The following is a 23,217-nucleotide window of genomic DNA, read 5'->3' on the forward strand; positions in this document are numbered from 1 at the left end:
TATATATATATATATATATATATATATATATTATACAGACCTGTATGTTATATATGTGTGTATATATATCTCATGAATTAATTCTTTCAAATCAATTATAGTAATAATTTCGACTGTTTTAAACCTTATCCATGTTTTTCTAAAGTTATTTTTACTTTTCCTAAATGTTTTAAAAGAATTTCCATAAATTTATAATACATATTACGCCAGTTAATTGTAACATGCTTTCGCATTAATAATTATTAATTAATAATTTATCTTATATTTTTGTTCTCATACATACCTGTTGATTACAACATTTATTGTGATTATCACATATCTGTACATTGAGATTATTATTCTTTTATTTTTTCATATATAATAAATGATATCGGCGTCAATGACCTTAGATGTCAGGATGCCAGAAAACTTTAAATCAATCAATTAATGAGTATTTTAGGACAATTCTCCCACACAAGGAAAAAAACACTTAAAACGTAAACTTGAAGGGAACAAAATCATAAAAAAATTTCTATATATAATTTTTCCCTTTTAAAATCTTATAATATATTGCCACTGAGACATTTAATATACAAAGTAGACATTGAGCAGGATGTAAGTTTCATTTCTGTTGCCATTTTCTCATTTCGACTCTGATCGTAAATTAATTCATCAATCTTTGATACAAACCTTGCCAACGATTCCTTAAGTTGAGGTTTTGAAACGTTTTTATGTAAATCTTCTCACAAATTCTTAAAGGTGAGGTTTTCAAACGTTTTTATGTAAATCTTGCAACCAATTCTTAAAGCCGAGGTTTTCAAACGTTTTTATGTAGATCTTTCCACCAATTCTTAAAGCTGAGGTTTTCAAACGTTTTTATGTAGATCTTTCCACCAATTCTTAAAGCTGAGGTTTTCAAACGTTTTTATGTAGATCTTTCCACCAATTCTTAAAGCTGAGGTTTTCAAACGTTTTTATGTAGATCTTGCCACCAATTCTTAAAGCTGAGGTTTTCAAACGTTTTTATGTAGACCTTGCCACCAATTCTTAAAGTTGAGGTTTTCAAACGTTTTTATGTAAATTTTGCAACCAATTCTTAGGTTGAGGTTTCAAACGTTTTTATGTAAACCTTTCCACCAATTCTTAAAGTTGAGGTTTTCAAATGTGTTTATGTAAATCTTGTCACTAATTCCTTAAGCTAAGGGTTTCAAACGTTTTTATGTAAATCTTGCCACTAATTTCTTAAACTAAGGGTTTCAAACGTTTATGTTTCCAAAGTGTTCCACGTCTCACTTTTAAGTGTCACTACTATTTTTTTTGGGGGGGGGGGGAGGGGGTTCTACGAAACTACTAATAATGTTCCCTTAACTAAGCAGGCCATTCCGGTCCTAAAGCAGCAAACACTAGGATATAATACACATTCCATTCCTCATAATAAAGTTATGGAAACAATACATATATTTTCCGATTCTATTCACAATAAAGTTTTTTTTTTCTTCTAAATAATCGTTTTGAAAAAAAAAATATACCCTTTTTGGATACTTAAGCTCGTAATCATTCATTAGGCTAAATATTCTGAAAGCACTTCTCTGTACTAGTTTATGAATTCACATATTTGGAAATGTTTACCAAATTTCTTGTTATTTCATTTGTTATGTATCTTGAAGTTGGTTTTGTAATTCTGGTAGGTTATTACGTCCTTGAGAGAATGTGTACTGCACATTTTCTCTTTGGATATAAATAGCTACTTTTCCATCGTCTGAAATCAATGGAAATAAGTTGAAATCCGTAGAATTGCTTATGTCAGCATAAATTACATAGTGACTGTCTTACACTGGTGGGTCATCACTAAGTATAGTTTACTGTTGTGTTTACTTCGTTCACAGTATTGATTTAAAGGGATCGTCTCAATACTTTGCGTTCACCTTACTGTTCACAGTATTGATTTTAAGGGATCGTCCCAATAATTTTTGTTCTTAACTGTTCTCAGTATTGATTTTAAGGGATCGTCCCAATAATTTTCATTCACCTTACTGTTCACAGTATTGATTTTAAGGGATCGTCTCAAGCATATCGTTCACCTTACTGTTCACGGTATTAATTTTAAGGGATCGTCCCAGTACTTTTCGCTCACCTTACTGTTCACAGTATTGATTTTAAGGGATCGTCCCAATAATTTTCATTCACCTTACTGCTCACAGTGTTGATTTTAAGGGATCGTCCCAATACTTTTTGTTCACCCTACTATTCACAGTATTGATTCTAAGGGATTGTCCCTATACTTTTCGTTCACCTTACGATTACCCTTTGCAGAAAATATTAATCCTCTCATGAAACATTCAGACAACATCAAATAAGATAACACTTTTAAGCTGCAACATACTTAACATACTTATAAGACCATTTACTTAGAAGACCATTTTATTACGTTTAGTGTTTCTCTGTGTTATTTCCTGACTTTTCAGGCACAAGAGCCATTCGTCATCTCTGGCTTCCAATTTAATTGCTTCATCGCAAATCCCTTTCGTTTTCTTGTAGTTTCGCATTGCAAAATCCATTTGTTTTCTTGTAGTTTCGCATCGCAAACCGCATTCATTTTCTTGTAGTTTCGCATAGCAATTTCCATTCGTTTTCTTGTAGTTTTGCATCGCAAACTCCATTCGTTTTCTTGTAGTTTCGCATTGCAAACTCCACTCGTTTTCTTGTAGGTTTGCATTGCAAAATCCATTTGTTTTCTTGTAGTTTCGCATCGCAAACCGCATTCATTTTCTTGTAGTTTCGCATAGCAATTTCCATTCGTTTTCTTGTAGTTTTGCATCGCAAACTCCATTCGTTTTCTTGTAGTTTCGCATTGCAAACTCCACTCGTTTTCTTGCCGTTTCGCATCACAAACCCCATTTGTTTTCTTGTAGTTTCGCATCGCAATCCCCATTCGTTTTCTTGTAGTTTCGCATCGCAAACTCCATTCGTTTTCTTGTAGTTTCGCATCGCAAACCCCATTCGTTTTCTTGCCATTTCGCATCGCAAACCCCATTCGTTTTCTTGTAGTTTTGCATCGCAAACCCTATTTGTTTTCTTGTAGTTTCGCATCACAATTTCCATTCGTTTTCTTGTAGTTTCACATCGCAAACCCCATTCGTTTTCCTGTAGTTTCGCATCGCGAACTCCATTCGATTTCTTGTAGTTTCGCATCGCAAAATCCATTCGTTTTCTTGTAGTTTCGCATCGCGAACTCCATTCGTTTTCTGTAGTTTAGGAGTTGAATAATTTGCTTTTGATAGCTTGTATTTTGATTGTAAAGCACGGAGCTTTTACTACTCGCCCAAGTTCATTATATAGACGTAGGCCATCGTGAAGCTGATGAGAATCCACTGGGACGTGTTGATGTCCAACTGCGGTCCTGAAAGATAAAAGAAATAAACGAGTTAGAAATAGTTTTGTATGATTGAAATAGTAATGTTCCTTGCGTGGTGTGCTTATATCTTTTTGCTTATTTCCCTGTTGGGGTCCCTGGGCTTATAGCATATCCTGTTTTCCCAACTAGGGTTTTAGCCTAGCAAGTAATAATAATAATAATGAAAATTTGTTCATCTTTTATTGATAATAATAATAATAATAATAATATGATGATGATGATGATAATAATAATTAATAATGATAATGATATGATAATGATGATGATGAGGATGATAATAAAGATAATTATAATAATAGTAATAAATAATAATAACGATAATAATAATAAATGTAGTAAAAGTCTCCATCAACTGGCCATTCGTTATAATAAATTTTCTATGTCCTTTTTTTCAATTCCAACTTGGTAGTAAACGTCTGCTTCAACCGGTCGTTTGTTACAATAAATTTTCTACATTTTCTATGGTCTTTACCTTCCTCCAATAACTTTCTCAATAATTGATAATTTATGTGGTGAATGGCACAGACCACTTCGGCTTATATACGATCTTGCATTACCATAAGTAATTCTCAGGATACTTTTTAGCAAGATTTATTAAAAATGGATGCTGCGATCCGTGAGGAACTCTATACTCAGTTTTTTTTTTTTGGATTCTGCGATCCGTAAGGAACTCTATACTCAGTTTTTTTTTTTTGGATTCTGCAATCCGTGAGGAACTCTATACTCAGTTTTTTTTTTTTTGGATTCTGCGATCCGTGAGGAACTCTATACTCAGTTTTTTTTTTGGATTCTGCAAACCGTGAGGAACTGTATACTCAGTTTTTTTTTTTTTGGATTCTGCGATCCGTGAGGAACTCTATACTCAGTTTTTTATTTTGGATTCTGCGATCCGTGAGGAACTCTATACTCAGTTTTTTTTTTTGGATTCTGCGATCCGTGAGGAACTCTATACTCAGTTTTTTTTTTGGATTCTGCGATCCGTGAGGAACTCTATACTCAGTTTTTTTGGGGGGATTCTGCGATCCGTGAGGAACTCTATACTCAGTTTTTTTTTTTTGGATTCTGCGATCCGTGAGGAACTCTATACTCAGTTTTTTTTTTGGATTCTGCGATTCGTGAGGAACTCTATACTCAGTTTTTTTTTTGAATTCTGCAATCCGTGAGGAACTCTATACTCAGTTTTTTTTTTGATTCTGCGATCCGTGAGGAACTCTATACTCAGTTTTTTTTTTTTGGATTCTGCAAACCGTGAGGAACTCTATACTCAGTTTTTTTTTTGGATTTTGCGATCCGTGAGGAACTCTATACTCAGTTTTTTTTTTTTGGATTCTGCGATCCGTGAGGAACTCTATACTCAGTTTTTTTTTTAGATTCTGCGATCCGTGAGGAACTCTATACTCAGTTTTTTTTTTTTGGATTATGCGATCCGTGAGGAACTCTATACTCAGTTTTTTTTTTGGATTCTGCGATCCGTGAGGAACTCTATACTCAGTTTTTTTTTTGATTCTGCGATCCGTGAGGAACTCTATACTCAGTTTTTTTTTGGATTCTGCGATCCGTGAGGAACTCTATACTCTTTTTTTTTTGGATTCTGCGATCCGTGAGGAACTCTATACTCAGTTTTTTTTTTTGGATTCTGCGATCCGTGAGGAACTCTATACTCAGTTTTTTTTTGGATTCTGCGATCCGTGAGGAACTTTATACTCAGTTTTTTTTGGATTCTGCGATCCGTGAGGAACTCTATACTCAATTTTTTTTTTGGATTCTGCGATCCGTGAGGAACTCTATACTCAATTTTTTGGGGGGGATTCTGCGATCCGTGAGGAACTCTATACTCAATTTTTTTTGGATTCTGCGATCCGTGAGGAACTCTATACTCAATTTTTTTTGGATTCTGCGATCCGTGGGGAACTCTATACTCAAGTTTTTTTTTTTGATTCTGCGATCCTTGAGGAACTCTATACTCAATTTATTTTGGATTCTGGGATCCTTGAGGAACTCTATACTCAATTTTGTTTGGATTCTGCGATTCGTGAGGAACTCTATACTCAATTTTTTGGGGGGGTATTCTGCGATCCGTGAGGAACTCTATACTCAATATTTTTTGGAATATGCGATCCGTGAGGAACTCTACTCAATTTTTGGGGGATTCTGCGATCCGTGAGGAACTCTACTCAATTTTTTTTTTGGATTCTGCGATCCGTGAGGAACTCTATACTCAGTTTTTTTTTTTGATTCTGCGATTCATGAGGAACTCTATACTCAATTTTTTTTTGGATTCTGCGATCCGTGAGGAACTCTATACTCAATTTTTTTTTTGATTCTGCGATCCGTGAGGAACTCTATACTCAATTTTTTTTTGGGATTCTGCGATCCGTGAGGAACTCTATACTCAATTCTTTTTGGATTCTGCGATCCGTGAGGAACTCTATACTCAAGTTTTTGTTTTTTGATTCTGCGATCCATGAGGAACTCTATACTCAATTTTTTTTTTGGATTCTGCGATCCTTGAGGAACTCTATACTCAATTTTGTTTGGATTCTGCGATTCGTGAGGAACTCTATACTCATTTTTTGGGGGGGATTCTGCGATCCGTGAGGAACTCTATACTCAATATTTTTTTGGAATCTGCGATCCGTGAGGAACTCTACTCAATTTTTTTGGGATTCTACGATCCGTGAGGAACTCCACTCAATTTTTTTGGGATTCTGCAATCCGTGAGGAACTCTATACTCTACTCAGTTTTTTTTTGGATTCTGCGATCCGTGAGGAACTCTATACTCAATTTTTTTGGATCTGCGATCCTTAAGGAACTCCATACTCGATTTTTTTTGGATTCTGCGATTTGTGAGCAACTCCATACTCAATTTTTTTTTGGATTCTGCGATCCGTGAGGAACTCTACTCAATTTTTTTTGGATTCTGCGATCTGTGAAGAACTCTATACTCAATTTTTTTTTGGATTCTGCGATCCGTGAAGAACTCTATACTCAATTTTTTTTTATTTTTGGATTCTGCGATCCGTGAGGAACTCTATACTCATTTTTTTTGGTTCTGCGATCCGTGAGGAACTCTATACTCAATTTTTTTTTATTTTTGGATTCTGCGATCCGTGAGGAACTCTATACTCATTTTTTTTATTCTGCGATCCGTTAGGAACTCCATACTCAATTTTTTTTTGGATTCTGCGATCCGTGAGGAACTCTATACTCATTTTTTTTTATTCTGCGATACGTGAGGAACTCCATACTCAATTTTTTTTGGATTCTGCGATCCGTGAGGAACTCCATACTCAATATTTTTTTGGATTCTGCAATCCGTGAGGAACTCCATACTCAATATTTTTTTGGATTCTGCGATCCGTGAGGAACTCTATACTCAATATTTTTTTGGATTCTGCGATCCGTGAGGAACTCTATACTCAATATTTTTTTGGATTATGCAATCCGTGAGGTACTCTATACTCATTTTTTTTCTTGGATTCTGTGATCCGTGAGGAACTCTATACTCAATTTTATTTTTGGATTCTGCAATCCGTCAGGAACTCTATACTCATTTTTTTTTGGATTCTGCGATCCGTGAGGAACTCTATACTCAGTTTTTTTTTTGGATTCTGCGATCCGTGAGGAACTCCATACTCAATTTTTTTATTCTGCGATCCGTGAGGAACTCTATACTCATTTTTTGGATTCTGCGATCCGTGAGGAACTCTATACTCAATTTTTTTTTGGATTCTGCGATCCATGAGGAACTCTATACTCAATTTTATTTTTGGATTCTGCGATCCGTCAGGAACTCTATACTCAATTTTTTTTGGATTCTGCAATCTGCGAGGAACTCTATATATACTCAATTTTTTTTGGATTCTGCGATCCGTGAGGAAGTCTATACTCAATTTTTTTTTTGGGATTCTGCGATCCGTGAGGAACTCTATACTCAATTATTTTTTGGGGGGGATTCTGCGATCTGTGAGGAACTCTATACTCACTTATTTTTTTTTTGTGATTCTTCGATCTGTGAGGAACTCTATACTCAATTTTTTTTTTGGATTCTGCGATCTGTGAGGAACTCTATACTTATTTTTTTATTGGATTCTGCGATCTGTGAGGAACTCTATACTCAATTATTTTCTTTTGGATTCTGTGATCCGTGAGGAACTATATATACTCAATTTTTTTTGGATTCTGTGATCCGTGAGGAAGTTTATACTCAATTTCTTTTTTTTGGATTCTGCGATCCGTGAGGAACTCTATATTCAATTATTTTTTTTGGATTCTGCGATCCGTGAGGAACTCCATATATACTCAATTTTTTTTTGGATTCTGCGATCCGTGAGGAACTATACTCAATTTTTTTTGGATTCTGCGATCCGTGAGGAACTCTATATATACTCAATTTTTTTTTGGATTCTGCGATCCGTGAGGAAGTCTATACTCAATTTTTTTTTTGGATTCTGCGATCCGTGAGGAACTCTATACTCATTTTTTTTATTCTGCGATCCGTGAGGAACTCTATACTCAATTTTTTTTTATTCTGCGATCCGTGAGGAACTCTATACTCAAATTTTTTTTGGATTCTGCGATCCGCGAGGAACTCTATACTCGTTTTTTTTTTTGGATTCTGCGATCCGTGAGGAACTCTATACTCAATTTTTTTTGGATTTTGCGGTCCGTGAGGTACTCTATACTCAATTTTTTTTTATTCTGCGATCCGTGAGGAACTCTATACTCAATTTTTTTTTATTCTGCGATCCGTGAGAAACTCTATACTCAATTTTTTTTGGATTCTGTGATCCGCGAGGAACTATACTCAGTTTTTTTTGGATTCTGTGATCCGTGAGGAACTCTATACTCAATATTTTTTTGGAATCAGTGATCTGTGAGGAACTCTATACTCAGTTTTTTTTTTAGATTCTGCAATCCGTGAGGAACTCTATACTCAGTTTTTTTTTTGGATTCTGCGATCCGTGAGGAACTCTATACTCAGTTTTTTTTTTTTTGGATTCTGCGATCCGTGAGGAACTCTATACTCAGTTTTTTTTTTTATTCTGCGATCCGTGAGGAACTCTATACTCAGTTTTTTTTTTGGATTCTGCGATCCGTGAGGAACTCTATACTCAGTTTTTTTTTTTTGGATTTTGCGATCCGTGAGGAACTCTATACTCAGTTTTTTTTTTGGATTCTGCGATCCGTGAGGAACTCTATACTCAGTTTTTTTTTAGATTCTGCGATCCGTGAGGAACTCTATACTCAGTTTTTTTTTTTGGATTCTGCGATCCATGAGGAACTCTATACTCAGTTTTTTTTTTTGGATTCTGCGATCCGTGAGGAACTCTATACTCAGTTTTTTTTTTATTCTGCGATCCGTGAGGAACTCTATACTCAGTTTTTTTTTGGATTCTGCGATCCGTGAGGAACTCTATACTCTTTTTTTTTGGATTCTGCGATCCGTGAGGAACTCTATACTCAGTTTTTTTTTTGGATTCTGCGATCCGTGAGGAACTCTATACTCAGTTTTTTTTTTGGATTCTGCGATCCGTGAGGAACTCTATACTCAGTTTTTTTTGGATTCTGCGATCCGTGAGGAACTCTATACTCAATTTTTTTTTTGGATTCTGCGATCCGTGAGGAACTCTATACTCAATTTTTTGGGGGGGATTCTGCGATCCGTGAGGAACTCTATACTCAATTTTTTTTGGATTCTGCAATCCGTGAGGAACTCTATACTCAATTTTTTTTGGATTCTGCGATCCGTGGGGAACTCTATACTCAAGTTTTTTTTTTTGATTCTGCGATCCTTGAGGAACTCTATACTCAATTTTTTTTGGATTCTGGGATCTTTGAGGAACTCTATACTCAATTTTGTTTGGATTCTGCGATTCGTGAGGAACTCTATACTCAATTTTTTTGGGGGGGATTCTGCGATCCGTGAGGAACTCTATACTCAATATTTTTTGGAATATGCGATCCGTGAGGAACTCTACTCAATTTTTGGGGGATTCTGCGATCCGTGAGGAACTCTACTCAATTTTTTTTTGGATTCTGCGATCCGTGAGGAACTCTATACTCAGTTTTTTTTTTTGATTCTGCGATTCATGAGGAACTCTATACTCAATTTTTTTTTTGGATTCTGCGATCCGTGAGGAACTCTATACTCAATTTTTTTTTTGATTCTGCGATCCGTGAGGAACTCTATACTCAATTTTTTTTGGGATTCTGCGATCCGTGAGGAACTCTATACTCAATTCTTTTTGGATTCTGCGATCCGTGAGGAACTCTATACTCAAGGTTTTGTTTTTTGATTCTGCGATCCATGAGGAACTCTATACTCAATTTTTTTTGGATTCTGCGATCCTTGAGGAACTCTATACTCAATTTTGTTTGGATTCTGCGATTCGTGAGGAACTCTATACTTATTTTTTGGGGGGGATTCTGCGATCCGTGAGGAACTCTATACTCAATATTTTTTTGGAATCTGCGATCCGTGAGGAACTCTACTCAATTTTTTTGGGATTCTGCGATCCGTGAGGAACTCCACTCAATTTTTTTGGGATTCTGCAATCCGTGAGGAACTCTATACTCTACTCAGTTTTTTTTTTGGATTCTGCGATCCGTGAGGAACTCTATACTCAATTTTTTTGGATCTGCGATCCTTAAGGAACTCCATACTCGATTTTTTTTGGATTCTGCGATTTGTGAGCAACTCCATACTCAATTTTTTTTGGGATTCTGCGATCCGTGAGGAACTCTACTCAATTTTTTTTGGATTCTGCGATCTGTGAAGAACTCTATACTCAATTTTTTTTTGGATTCTGCGATCCGTGAAGAACTCTATACTATTTTTTTGGATTCTGCGATCCGTGAGGAACTCTATACTCAATTTTTTTTTTGGTTCTGCGATCCGTGAGGAACTCTATACTCAATTTTTTTTTATTTTTGGATTCTGCGATCCGTGAGGAACTCTATACTCATTTTATTTATTCTGCGATCCGTTAGGAACTCCATACTCAATTTTTTTTTGGATTCTGCGATCCGTGAGGAACTCTATACTCATTTTTTTTTATTCTGCGATACGTGAGGAACTCCATACTCAATTTTTTTTGGATTCTGCGATCCGTGAGGAACTCCATACTCAATATTTTTTTGGATTCTGCAATCCGTGAGGAACTCCATACTCAATATTTTTTTGGATTCTGCGATCCGTGAGGAACTCTATACTCAATATTTTTTTGGATTCTGCGATCCGTGAGGAACTCTATACTCAATATTTTTTTGGATTATGCAATCCGTGAGGTACTCTATACTCATTTTTTTTCTTGGATTCTGTGATCCGTGAGGAACTCTATACTCAATTTTATTTTTGGATTCTGCAATCCGTCAGGAACTCTATACTCATTTTTTTTGGATTCTGCGATCCGTGAGGAACTCTATACTCAGTTTTTTTTTTTGATTCTGCGATCCGTGAGGAACTCCATACTTAATTTTTTTTATTCTGCGATCCGTGAGGAACTCTATACTCATTTTTTGGATTCTGCGATCCGTGAGGAACTCTATACTCAATTTTTTTTGGATTCTGCGATCCATGAGGAACTCTATACTCAATTTTATTTTTGGATTCTGCGATCCGTCAGGAACTCTATACTCAATTTTTTTTGGATTCTGCAATCCGCGAGGAACTCTATATATACTCAATTTTTTTTGGATTCTGCGATCCGTGAGGAAGTCTATACTCAATTTTTTTTTTGGGATTCTGCGATCCGTGAGGAACTCTATACTCAATTATTTTTTGGGGGGGATTCTGCGATCTGTGAGAAACTCTATACTCACTTATTTTTTTTGTGATTCTGCGATCTGTGGGGAACTCTATACTCAATTTTTTTTTGGATTCTGCGATCTGTGAGGAACTCTATACTCAATTTTTTTTTGGATTCTGCAATCCGTGAGGAACTCCATACTCAATATTTTTTTGGATTCTGCGATCCGTGAGGAACTCTATACTCAATATTTTTTTGGATTCTGCGATCCGTGAGGAACTCTATACTCAATATTTTTTTGGATTATGCAATCCGTGAGGTACTCTATACTCATTTTTTTTCTTGGATTCTGTGATCCGTGAGGAACTCTATACTCAATTTTATTTTTGGATTCTGCAATCCGTCAGGAACTCTATACTCATTTTTTTTTGGATTCTGCGATCCGTGAGGAACTCTATACTCAGTTTTTTTTTTGGATTCTGCGATCCGTGAGGAACTCCATACTCAATTTTTTTATTCTGCGATCCGTGAGGAACTCTATACTCATTTTTTGGATTCTGCGATCCGTGAGGAACTCTATACTCAATTTTTTTTTGGATTCTGCGATCCATGAGGAACTCTATACTCAATTTTATTTTTGGATTCTGCGATCCGTCAGGAACTCTATACTCAATTTTTTTTGGATTCTGCAATCTGCGAGGAACTCTATATATACTCAATTTTTTTTGGATTCTGCGATCCGTGAGGAAGTCTATACTCAATTTTTTTTTTGGGATTCTGCGATCCGTGAGGAACTCTATACTCAATTATTTTTTGGGGGGGATTCTGCGATCTGTGAGGAACTCTATACTCACTTATTTTTTTTTTGTGATTCTGCGATCTGTGGGAACTCTATACTCAATTTTTTTTTTGGATTCTGCGATCTGTGAGGAACTCTATACTTATTTTTTTATTGGATTCTGCGATCTGTGAGGAACTCTATACTCAATTATTTTCTTTTGGATTCTGTGATCCGTGAGGAACTATATATACTCAATTTTTTTTGGATTCTGTGATCCGTGAGGAAGTTTATACTCAATTTTTTTTTTTGGATTCTGCGATCCGTGAGGAACTCTATATTCAATTATTTTTTTTGGATTCTGCGATCCGTGAGGAACTCTATATACTCAATTTTTTTTTGGATTCTGCGATCCGTGAGGAACTCTATACTCAATTTTTTTTGGATTCTGCGATCCGTGAGGAACTCTATATATACTCAATTTTTTTTTGGATTCTGCGATCCGTGAGGAACTCTATACTCAATTTTTTTTTTGGATTCTGCGATCCGTGAGGAACTCTATACTCATTTTTTTTATTCTGCGATCCGTGAGGAACTCTATACTCAATTTTTTTTTATTCTGCGATCCGTGAGGAACTCTATACTCAAATTTTTTTTGGATTCTGCGATCCGTGAGGAACTCTATACTCAATTTTTTTTTTTGGATTCTGCGATCCGTGAGGAACTCTATACTCAATTTTTTTTGGATTCTTGCGATCCGTGAGGAACTCTATACTCAATTTTTTTTTATTCTGCGATCCGTGAGGAACTCTATACTCAATTTTTTTTTATTCTGCGATCCGTGAGGAACTCTATACTCAATTTTTTTTGGATTCTGTGATCCGTGAGGAACTCTATACTCAGTTTTTTTTGGATTCTGCGATCCGTGAGGAACTCTATACTCAATTTTTTTTGGATTCTGCGATCCGTGAGGAACTCTATACTCAGTTTTTTTTTTAGATTCTGCGATCCGTGAGGAACTCTATACTCAGTTTTTTTTTTGGATTCTGCGATCCGTGAGGAACTCTATACTCAGTTTTTTTTTTTTGGATTCTGCGATCCGTGAGGAACTCTATACTCAGTTTTTTTTTTATTCTGCGATCCGTGAGGAACTCTATACTCAGTTTTTTTTTTGGATTCTGCGATCCGTGAGGAACTCTATACTCAGTTTTTTTTTTTGGATTCTGCGATCCGTGAGGAACTCTATACTCAGTTTTTTTTTTGGATTCTGCGATCCGTGAGGAACTCTATACTCAGTTTTTTTTTAGATTCTGCGATCCGTGAGGAACTCTATACTCAGTTTTTTTTTTTGGATTCTGCGATCCGTGAGGAACTCTATACTCAGTTTTTTTTTTTGGATTCTGCGATCCGTGAGGAACTCTATACTCAGTTTTTTTTTTATTCTGCGATCCGTGAGGAACTCTATACTCAGTTTTTTTTTGGATTCTGCGATCCGTGAGGAACTCTATACTCAGTTTTTTTTTGGATTCTGCGATCCGTGAGGAACTCTATACTCAGTTTTTTTTTTGGATTCTGCGATCCGTGAGGAACTCTATACTCAGTTTTTTTTTTGGATTCTGCGATCCGTGAGGAACTCTATACTCAGTTTTTTTTGGATTCTGCGATCCGTGAGGAACTCTATACTCAATTTTTTTTTTGGATTCTGCGATCCGTGAGGAACTCTATACTCAATTTTTTGGATTCTGCGATCCGTGAGGAACTCTATACTCAATTTTTTTTGGATTCTGCATCCGTGAGGAACTCTATACTCAATTTTTTTTGGATTCTGCGATCCGTGAGGAACTCTATACTCAAGTTTTTTTTTTTGATTCTGCGATCCGTGAGGAACTCTATACTCAATTTTTTTTGGATTCTGGATCCGTGAGGAACTCTATACTCAATTTTTTTGGATTCTGCGATCCGTGAGGAACTCTATACTCAATTTTTTTTGGATTCTGCGATCCGTGAGGAACTCTATACTCAATTTTTTTGGATTCTGCGATCCGTGAGGAACTCTACTCAATTTTTTTTGGATTCTGCGATCCGTGAGGAACTCTATACTCAATTTTTTTTTGGATTCTGCGATCCGTGAGGAACTCTATACTCAGTTTTTTTTTTTGATTCTGCGATCCGTGAGGAACTCTATACTCAATTTTTTTTTTGGATTCTGCGATCCGTGAGGAACTCTATACTCAATTTTTTTTTGATTCTGCGATCCGTGAGGAACTCTATACTCAATTTTTTTTGGATTCTGCGATCCGTGAGGAACTCTATACTCAATTTTTTTGGATTCTGCGATCCGTGAGGAACTCTATACTCAATTTTTTTTTTGATTCTGCGATCCGTGAGGAACTCTATACTCAATTTTTTTTGGATTCTGCGATCCGTGAGGAACTCTATACTCAATTTTTTTGGATTCTGCGATTCCGTGAGGAACTCTATACTTATTTTTTGGATTCTGCGATCCGTGAGGAACTCTATACTCAATATTTTTTTGGATTCTGCGATCCGTGAGGAACTCTATACTCAATTTTTTTGGGATTCTGCGATCCGTGAGGAACTCCATACTCAATTTTTTTGGATTCTGCGATCCGTGAGGAACTCTATACTCAAGTTTTTTTTTTGGATTCTGCGATCCGTGAGGAACTCTATACTCAATTTTTTTTGGATTCTGCGATCCTTAAGGAACTCCATACTCAATTTTTTTTGGATTCTGCGATCCGTGAGGAACTCCATACTCAATTTTTTTGGGATTCTGCGATCCGTGAGGAACTCTATACTCAATTTTTTTTGGATTCTGCGATCCGTGAGGAACTCTATACTCAATTTTTTTTTGGATTCTGCGATCCGTGAGGAACTCTATACTCATTTTTTTTTGGATTCTGCGATCCGTGAGGAACTCTATACTCAATTTTTTTTTTGGATTCTGCGATCCGTGAGGAACTCTATACTCAATTTTTTTTTATTGGATTCTGCGATCCGTGAGGAACTCTATACTCATTTTTTTATTCTGCGATCCGTGAGGAACTCCATACTCAATTTTTTTTTGGATTCTGCGATCCGTGAGGAACTCTATACTCAATTTTTTTTTATTCTGCGATCCGTGAGGAACTCCATACTCAATTTTTTTTGGATTCTGCGATCCGTGAGGAACTCTATACTCAATATTTTTTTGGATTCTGCAATCCGTGAGGAACTCTATACTCAATATTTTTTTGGATTCTGCGATCCGTGAGGAACTCTATACTCAATTTTTTTTGGATTCTGCGATCCGTGAGGAACTCTATACTCAATTTTTTTTGGATTCTGCGATCCGTGAGGAACTCTATACTCATTTTTTTTTTGGATTCTGCGATCCGTGAGGAACTCTATACTCAATTTTTTTTTGGATTCTGCGATCCGTGAGGAACTCTATACTCATTTTTTTTGGATTCTGCGATCCGTGAGGAACTCTATACTCAATTTTTTTTGGATTCTGCGATCCGTGAGGAACTCCATACTCAATTTTTTTTATTCTGCGATCCGTGAGGAACTCTATACTCAATTTTTTTTGGATTCTGCGATCCGTGAGGAACTCTATACTCAATTTTTTTTGGATTCTGCGATCCGTGAGGAACTCTATACTCAATTTTTTTTTGGATTCTGCGATCCGTGAGGAACTCTATACTCAATTTTTTTTGGATTCTGCAATCCGTGAGGAACTCTATACTCAATTTTTTTTGGATTCTGCGATCCGTGAGGAACTCTATACTCAATTTTTTTTTTGGATTCTGCGATCCGTGAGGAACTCTATACTCAATTATTTTTTGGATTCTGCGATCTGTGAGGAACTCTATACTCACTTATTTTTTTTGGATTCTGCGATCCGTGAGGAACTCTATACTCAATTTTTTTTTGGATTCTGCGATCCGTGAGGAACTCTATACTCATTTTTTTTTGGATTCTGCGATCCGTGAGGAACTCTATACTCAATTATTTTTTTTGGATTCTGCGATCCGTGAGGAACTCTATATACTCAATTTTTTTTGGATTCTGCGATCCGTGAGGAACTCTATACTCAATTTTTTTTTTGGATTCTGCGATCCGTGAGGAACTCTATACTCAATTTTTTTTTGGATTCTGCGATCCGTGAGGAACTCTATACTCACTTATTTTTTTTGTGATTCTGCGATCCGTGAGGAACTCTATACTCAATTTTTTTTTGGATTCTGCGATCCGTGAGGAACTCTATACTCAATTTTTTTTTGGATTCTGCGATCCGTGAGGAACTCTATACTCAATTTTTTTTGGATTCTGCGATCCGTGAGGAACTCTATACTCAATTTTTTTTGGATTCTGCGATCCGTGAGGAACTCTATACTCAATTTTTTTTGGATTCTGCGATCCGTGAGGAACTCTATACTCAATTTTTTTTTTGGATTCTGCGATCCGTGAGGAACTCTATACTCAATTTTTTTTTGGATTCTGCGATCCGTGAGGAACTCTATACTCATTTTTTTTTGGATTCTGCGATCCGTGAGGAACTCTATACTCAATTTTTTTTTGGATTCTGCGATCCGTGAGGAACTCTATACTCAATTTTTTTATTCTGCGATCCGTGAGGAACTCTATACTCAATTTTTTTTGGATTCTGCGATCCGTGAGGAACTCTATACTCAATTTTTTTTGGATTCTGCGATCCGTGAGGAACTCTATACTCAATTTTTTTTTGGATTCTGCGATCCGTGAGGAACTCTATACTCAATTTTTTTTGGATTCTGCGATCCGTGAGGAACTCTATACTCAATTTTTTTTGGATTCTGCGATCCGTGAGGAACTCTATACTCAATTTTTTTTTTGGATTCTGCGATCCGTGAGGAACTCTATACTCAATTTTTTTTTGGATTCTGCGATCTGTGAGGAACTCTATACTCACTTATTTTTTTTGGATTCTGCGATCCGTGAGGAACTCTATACTCAATTTTTTTTGGATTCTGCGATCCGTGAGGAACTCTATACTCATTTTTTTTTGGATTCTGCGATCCGTGAGGAACTCTATACTCAATTATTTTTTTTGGATTCTGCGATCCGTGAGGAACTCTATACTCAATTTTTTTTTGGATTCTGCGATCCGTGAGGAACTCTATACTCAATTTTTTTTTTTGGATTCTGCGATCCGTGAGGAACTCTATACTCAATTTTTTTTTTGGATTCTGCGATCCGTGAGGAACTCTATACTCAATTTTTTTTTGGATTCTGCGATCCGTGAGGAACTCTATACTCAATTTTTTTTGGATTCTGCGATCCGTGAGGAACTCTATACTCAATTTTTTTTTGGATTCTGCGATCCGTGAGGAACTCTATACTCAATTTTTTTTTTGGATTCTGCGATCCGTGAGGAACTCTATACTCATTTTTTTTATTCTGCGATCCGTGAGGAACTCTATACTCAATTTTTTTTTATTCTGCGATCCGTGAGGAACTCTATACTCAATTTTTTTTGGATTCTGCGATCCGTGAGGAACTCTATACTCAGTTTTTTTTTTGGATTCTGCGATCCGTGAGGAACTCTATACTCAATTTTTTTTGGATTCTGCGATCCGTGAGGAACTCTATACTCAATTTTTTTTTATTCTGCGATCCGTGAGGAACTCTATACTCAATTTTTTTTTATTCTGCGATCCGTGAGGAACTCTATACTCAATTTTTTTTGGATTCTGCGATCCGTGAGGAACTCTATACTCAGTTTTTTTTGGATTCTGCGATCCGTGAGGAACTCTATACTCAATTTTTTTTGGATTCTGCGATCCGTGAGGAACTCTATACTCAGTTTTTTTTTTAGATTCTGCGATCCGTGAGGAACTCTATACTCAGTTTTTTTTTTGGATTCTGCGATCCGTGAGGAACTCTATACTCAGTTTTTTTTTTTTGGATTCTGCGATCCGTGAGGAACTCTATACTCAGTTTTTTTTTTATTCTGCGATCCGTGAGGAACTCTATACTCAGTTTTTTTTTGGATTCTGCGATCCGTGAGGAACTCTATACTCAGTTTTTTTTTTTGGATTCTGCGATCCGTGAGGAACTCTATACTCAGTTTTTTTTTTGGATTCTGCGATCCGTGAGGAACTCTATACTCAGTTTTTTTTTTGATTCTGCGATCCGTGAGGAACTCTATACTCAGTTTTTTTTTGGATTCTGCGATCCGTGAGGAACTCTATACTCAGTTTTTTTTTTGGATTCTGCGATCCGTGAGGAACTCTATACTCAGTTTTTTTTTTATTCTGCGATCCGTGAGGAACTCTATACTCAGTTTTTTTTTGGATTCTGCGATCCGTGAGGAACTCTATACTCAATTTTTTTTGGATTCTGCGATCCGTGAGGAACTCTATACTCAATTTTTTTTTTGGATTCTGCGATCCGTGAGGAACTCTATACTCAGTTTTTTTTTTGGATTCTGCGATCCGTGAGGAACTCTATACTCAATTTTTTTTGGATTCTGCGATCCGTGAGGAACTCTATACTCAATTTTTTTTGGATTCTGCGATCCGTGAGGAACTCTATACTCAATTTTTTGGATTCTGCGATCCGTGAGGAACTCTATACTCAATTTTTTTTGGATTCTGCGATCCGTGAGGAACTCTATACTCAATTTTTTTTGGATTCTGCGATCCGTGAGGAACTCTATACTCAATTTTTTTTGATTCTGCGATCCGTGAGGAACTCTATACTCAATTTTTTTTGGATTCTGCGATCCGTGAGGAACTCTATACTCAATTTTTTTGGATTCTGCGATCCGTGAGGAACTCTATACTCAATTTTTTTTGGATTCTGCGATCCGTGAGGAACTCTATACTCAATTTTTTTGGATTCTGCGATCCGTGAGGAACTCTATACTCAATTTTTTTTGGATTCTGCGATCCGTGAGGAACTCTACTCAATTTTTTTTTGGATTCTGCGATCCGTGAGGAACTCTATACTCAATTTTTTTTGGATTCTGCGATCCGTGAGGAACTCTATACTCAATTTTTTTTGGATTCTGCGATCCGTGAGGAACTCTATACTCAATTTTTTTTTGATTCTGCGATCCGTGAGGAACTCTATACTCAATTTTTTTTGGATTCTGCGATCCGTGAGGAACTCTATACTCAATTTTTTTGGATTCTGCGATCCGTGAGGAACTCTATACTCAATTTTTTTTTTGGATTCTGCGATCCGTGAGGAACTCTATACTCAATTTTTTTTGGATTCTGCGATCCGTGAGGAACTCTATACTCAATTTTTTTGGATTCTGCGATCCGTGAGGAACTCTATACTTATTTTTTGGGATTCTGCGATCCGTGAGGAACTCTATACTCAATATTTTTTTGGATTCTGCGATCCGTGAGGAACTCTATACTCAATTTTTTTGGATTCTGCGATCCGTGAGGAACTCTATACTCAATTTTTTTGGATTCTGCGATCCGTGAGGAACTCTATACTCAATTTTTTTTGGATTCTGCGATCCGTGAGGAACTCTATACTCAATTTTTTTTGGATTCTGCGATCCGTGAGGAACTCTATACTCAATTTTTTTTGGATTCTGCGATCCGTGAGGAACTCCATACTCAATTTTTTTTTGGATTCTGCGATCCGTGAGGAACTCTATACTCAATTTTTTTTGGATTCTGCGATCCGTGAGGAACTCTATACTCAATTTTTTTTTGGATTCTGCGATCCGTGAGGAACTCTATACTCATTTTTTTTTGGATTCTGCGATCCGTGAGGAACTCTATACTCAATTTTTTTTTTGGATTCTGCGATCCGTGAGGAACTCTATACTCAATTTTTTTTTATTGGATTCTGCGATCCGTGAGGAACTCTATACTCAATTTTTTTTGGATTCTGCGATCCGTGAGGAACTCCATACTCAATTTTTTTTTGGATTCTGCGATCCGTGAGGAACTCTATACTCAATTTTTTTTTATTCTGCGATCCGTGAGGAACTCTATACTCAATTTTTTTTGGATTCTGCGATCCGTGAGGAACTCTATACTCAATATTTTTTTGGATTCTGCAATCCGTGAGGAACTCCATACTCAATATTTTTTTGGATTCTGCGATCCGTGAGGAACTCTATACTCAATTTTTTTTGGATTCTGCGATCCGTGAGGAACTCTATACTCAATTTTTTTTGGATTCTGCGATCCGTGAGGAACTCTATACTCATTTTTTTTTTGGATTCTGCGATCCGTGAGGAACTCTATACTCAATTTTTTTTTGGATTCTGCAATCCGTGAGGAACTCTATACTCATTTTTTTTGGATTCTGCGATCCGTGAGGAACTCTATACTCAATTTTTTTTTTGGATTCTGCGATCCGTGAGGAACTCTATACTCAATTTTTTTTATTCTGCGATCCGTGAGGAACTCTATACTCATTTTTTGGATTCTGCGATCCGTGAGGAACTCTATACTCAATTTTTTTTGGATTCTGCGATCCGTGAGGAACTCTATACTCAATTTTTTTTTGGATTCTGCGATCCGTGAGGAACTCTATACTCAATTTTTTTTGGATTCTGCGATCCGTGAGGAACTCTATATATACTCAATTTTTTTTGGATTCTGCGATCCGTGAGGAAGTCTATACTCAATTTTTTTTTTGGATTCTGCGATCCGTGAGGAACTCTATACTCAATTATTTTTTGGATTCTGCGATCTGTGAGGAACTCTATACTCACTTATTTTTTTTGTGATTCTGCGATCTGTGAGGAACTCTATACTCAATTTTTTTTTGGATTCTGCGATCCGTGAGGAACTCTATACTTATTTTTTTTTGGATTCTGCGATCCGTGAGGAACTCTATACTCAATTATTTTTTTTGGATTCTGTGATCCGTGAGGAACTATATATACTCAATTTTTTTTGGATTCTGCGATCCGTGAGGAACTTATACTCAATTTTTTTTTTTGGATTCTGCGATCCGTGAGGAACTCTATATTCAATTTTTTTTTTGGATTCTGCGATCCGTGAGGAACTCCATATACTCAATTTTTTTTTGGATTCTGCGATCCGTGAGGAACTCTATACTCAATTTTTTTTTATTCTGCGATCCGTGAGGAACTCTATACTCAATTTTTTTTTGGATTCTGCGATCCGTGAGGAACTCTATACTCAATTTTTTTTTGGATTCTGCGATCCGTGAGGAACTCTATACTCATTTTTTTTATTCTGCGATCCGTGAGGAACTCTATACTCAATTTTTTTTTATTCTGCGATCCGTGAGGAACTCTATACTCAATTTTTTTTTGGATTCTGCGATCCGTGAGGAACTCTATACTCAATTTTTTTTTGGATTCTGCGATCCGTGAGGAACTCTATACTCAATTTTTTTTGGATTCTTGCGATCCGTGAGGAACTCTATACTCAATTTTTTTTTATTCTGCGATCCGTGAGGAACTCTATACTCAATTTTTTTTTATTCTGCGATCCGTGAGGAACTCTATACTCAATTTTTTTTGGATTCTGTGATCCGTGAGGAACTCTATACTCAGTTTTTTTTGGATTCTGCGATCCGTGAGGAACTCTATACTCAATTTTTTTTGGATTCTGCGATCTGTGAGGAACTCTATACTCAGTTTTTTTTTTGATTCTGCGATCCGTGAGGAACTCTATACTCAGTTTTTTTTTGGATTCTGCGATCCGTGAGGAACTCTATACTCAGTTTTTTTTTTTGGATTCTGCGATCCGTGAGGAACTCTATACTCAGTTTTTTTTTTTGGATTCTGCGATCCGTGAGGAACTCTATACTCAGTTTTTTTTTGGATTCTGCGATCCGTGAGGAACTCTATACTCAGTTTTTTTTTTTGGATTCTGCGATCCGTGAGGAACTCTATACTCAGTTTTTTTTTTTGGATTCTGCGATCCGTGAGGAACTCTATACTCAGTTTTTTTTTGATTCTGCGATCCGTGAGGAACTCTATACTCAGTTTTTTTTTTTGGATTCTGCGATCCGTGAGGAACTCTATACTCAGTTTTTTTTTTGGATTCTGCGATCCGTGAGGAACTCTATACTCAGTTTTTTTTTTTGGATTCTGCGATCCGTGAGGAACTCTATACTCAGTTTTTTTTTTGGATTCTGCGATCCGTGAGGAACTCTATACTCTTTTTTTTTGGATTCTGCGATCCGTGAGGAACTCTATACTCAGTTTTTTTTTTGGATTCTGCGATCCGTGAGGAACTCTATACTCAATTTTTTTTTGGATTCTGCGATCCGTGAGGAACTCTATACTCAGTTTTTTTTGGATTCTGCGATCCGTGAGGAACTCTATACTCAATTTTTTTTTTGGATTCTGCGATCCGTGAGGAACTCTATACTCAATTTTTTTTGGATTCTGCGATCCGTGAGGAACTCTATACTCAATTTTTTTTGGATTCTGCATCCGTGAGGAACTCTATACTCAATTTTTTTTGGATTCTGCGATCCGTGAGGAACTCTATACTCAAGTTTTTTTTTTTTGATTCTGCGATCCGTGAGGAACTCTATACTCAATTTTTTTTGGATTCTGGATCCGTGAGGAACTCTATACTCAATTTTTTTGGATTCTGCGATCCGTGAGGAACTCTATACTCAATTTTTTTTGGATTCTGCGATCCGTGAGGAACTCTATACTCAATTTTTTTGGATTCTGCGATCCGTGAGGAACTCTATACTCAATTTTTGGATTCTGCGATCCGTGAGGAACTCTATACTCAATTTTTTTTTGGATTCTGCGATCCGTGAGGAACTCTATACTCATTTTTTTTTTGGATTCTGCGATCCGTGAGGAACTCTATACTCAATTTTTTTTTTGGATTCTGCGATCCGTGAGGAACTCTATACTCAATTTTTTTTTGATTCTGCGATCCGTGAGGAACTCTATACTCAATTTTTTTTGGATTCTGCGATCCGTGAGGAACTCTATACTCAATTTTTTTGGATTCTGCGATCCGTGAGGAACTCTATACTCAATTTTTTTTTTGATTCTGCGATCCGTGAGGAACTCTATACTCAATTTTTTTTGGATTCTGCGATCCGTGAGGAACTCTATACTCAATTTTTTTGGATTCTGCGATCCGTGAGGAACTCTATACTCAATTTTTTGGGGGGGATTCTGCGATCCGTGAGGAACTCTATACTCAATTTTTTTTGGATCTGCGATCCGTGAGGAACTCTATACTCAATTTTTTTGGATTCTGCGATCCGTGAGGAACTCCATACTCAATTTTTTTTGGGATTCTGCGATCCGTGAGGAACTCTA

General features: G+C 36.5%; 1 pseudogene; it reads right to left on the reverse strand.

The window, feature by feature from the left end:
- Positions 1–1,303: 1,303 nt before the first annotated feature.
- LOC137622054 (uncharacterized) overlaps positions 1,304–23,217 on the reverse strand; it is a 181,445-nt pseudogene continuing 159,531 nt past the window's right edge.

Source organism: Palaemon carinicauda, chromosome 2, assembly GCF_036898095.1.
Source record: "Palaemon carinicauda isolate YSFRI2023 chromosome 2, ASM3689809v2, whole genome shotgun sequence".
NCBI lineage: Eukaryota > Metazoa > Arthropoda > Malacostraca > Decapoda > Palaemonidae > Palaemon > Palaemon carinicauda.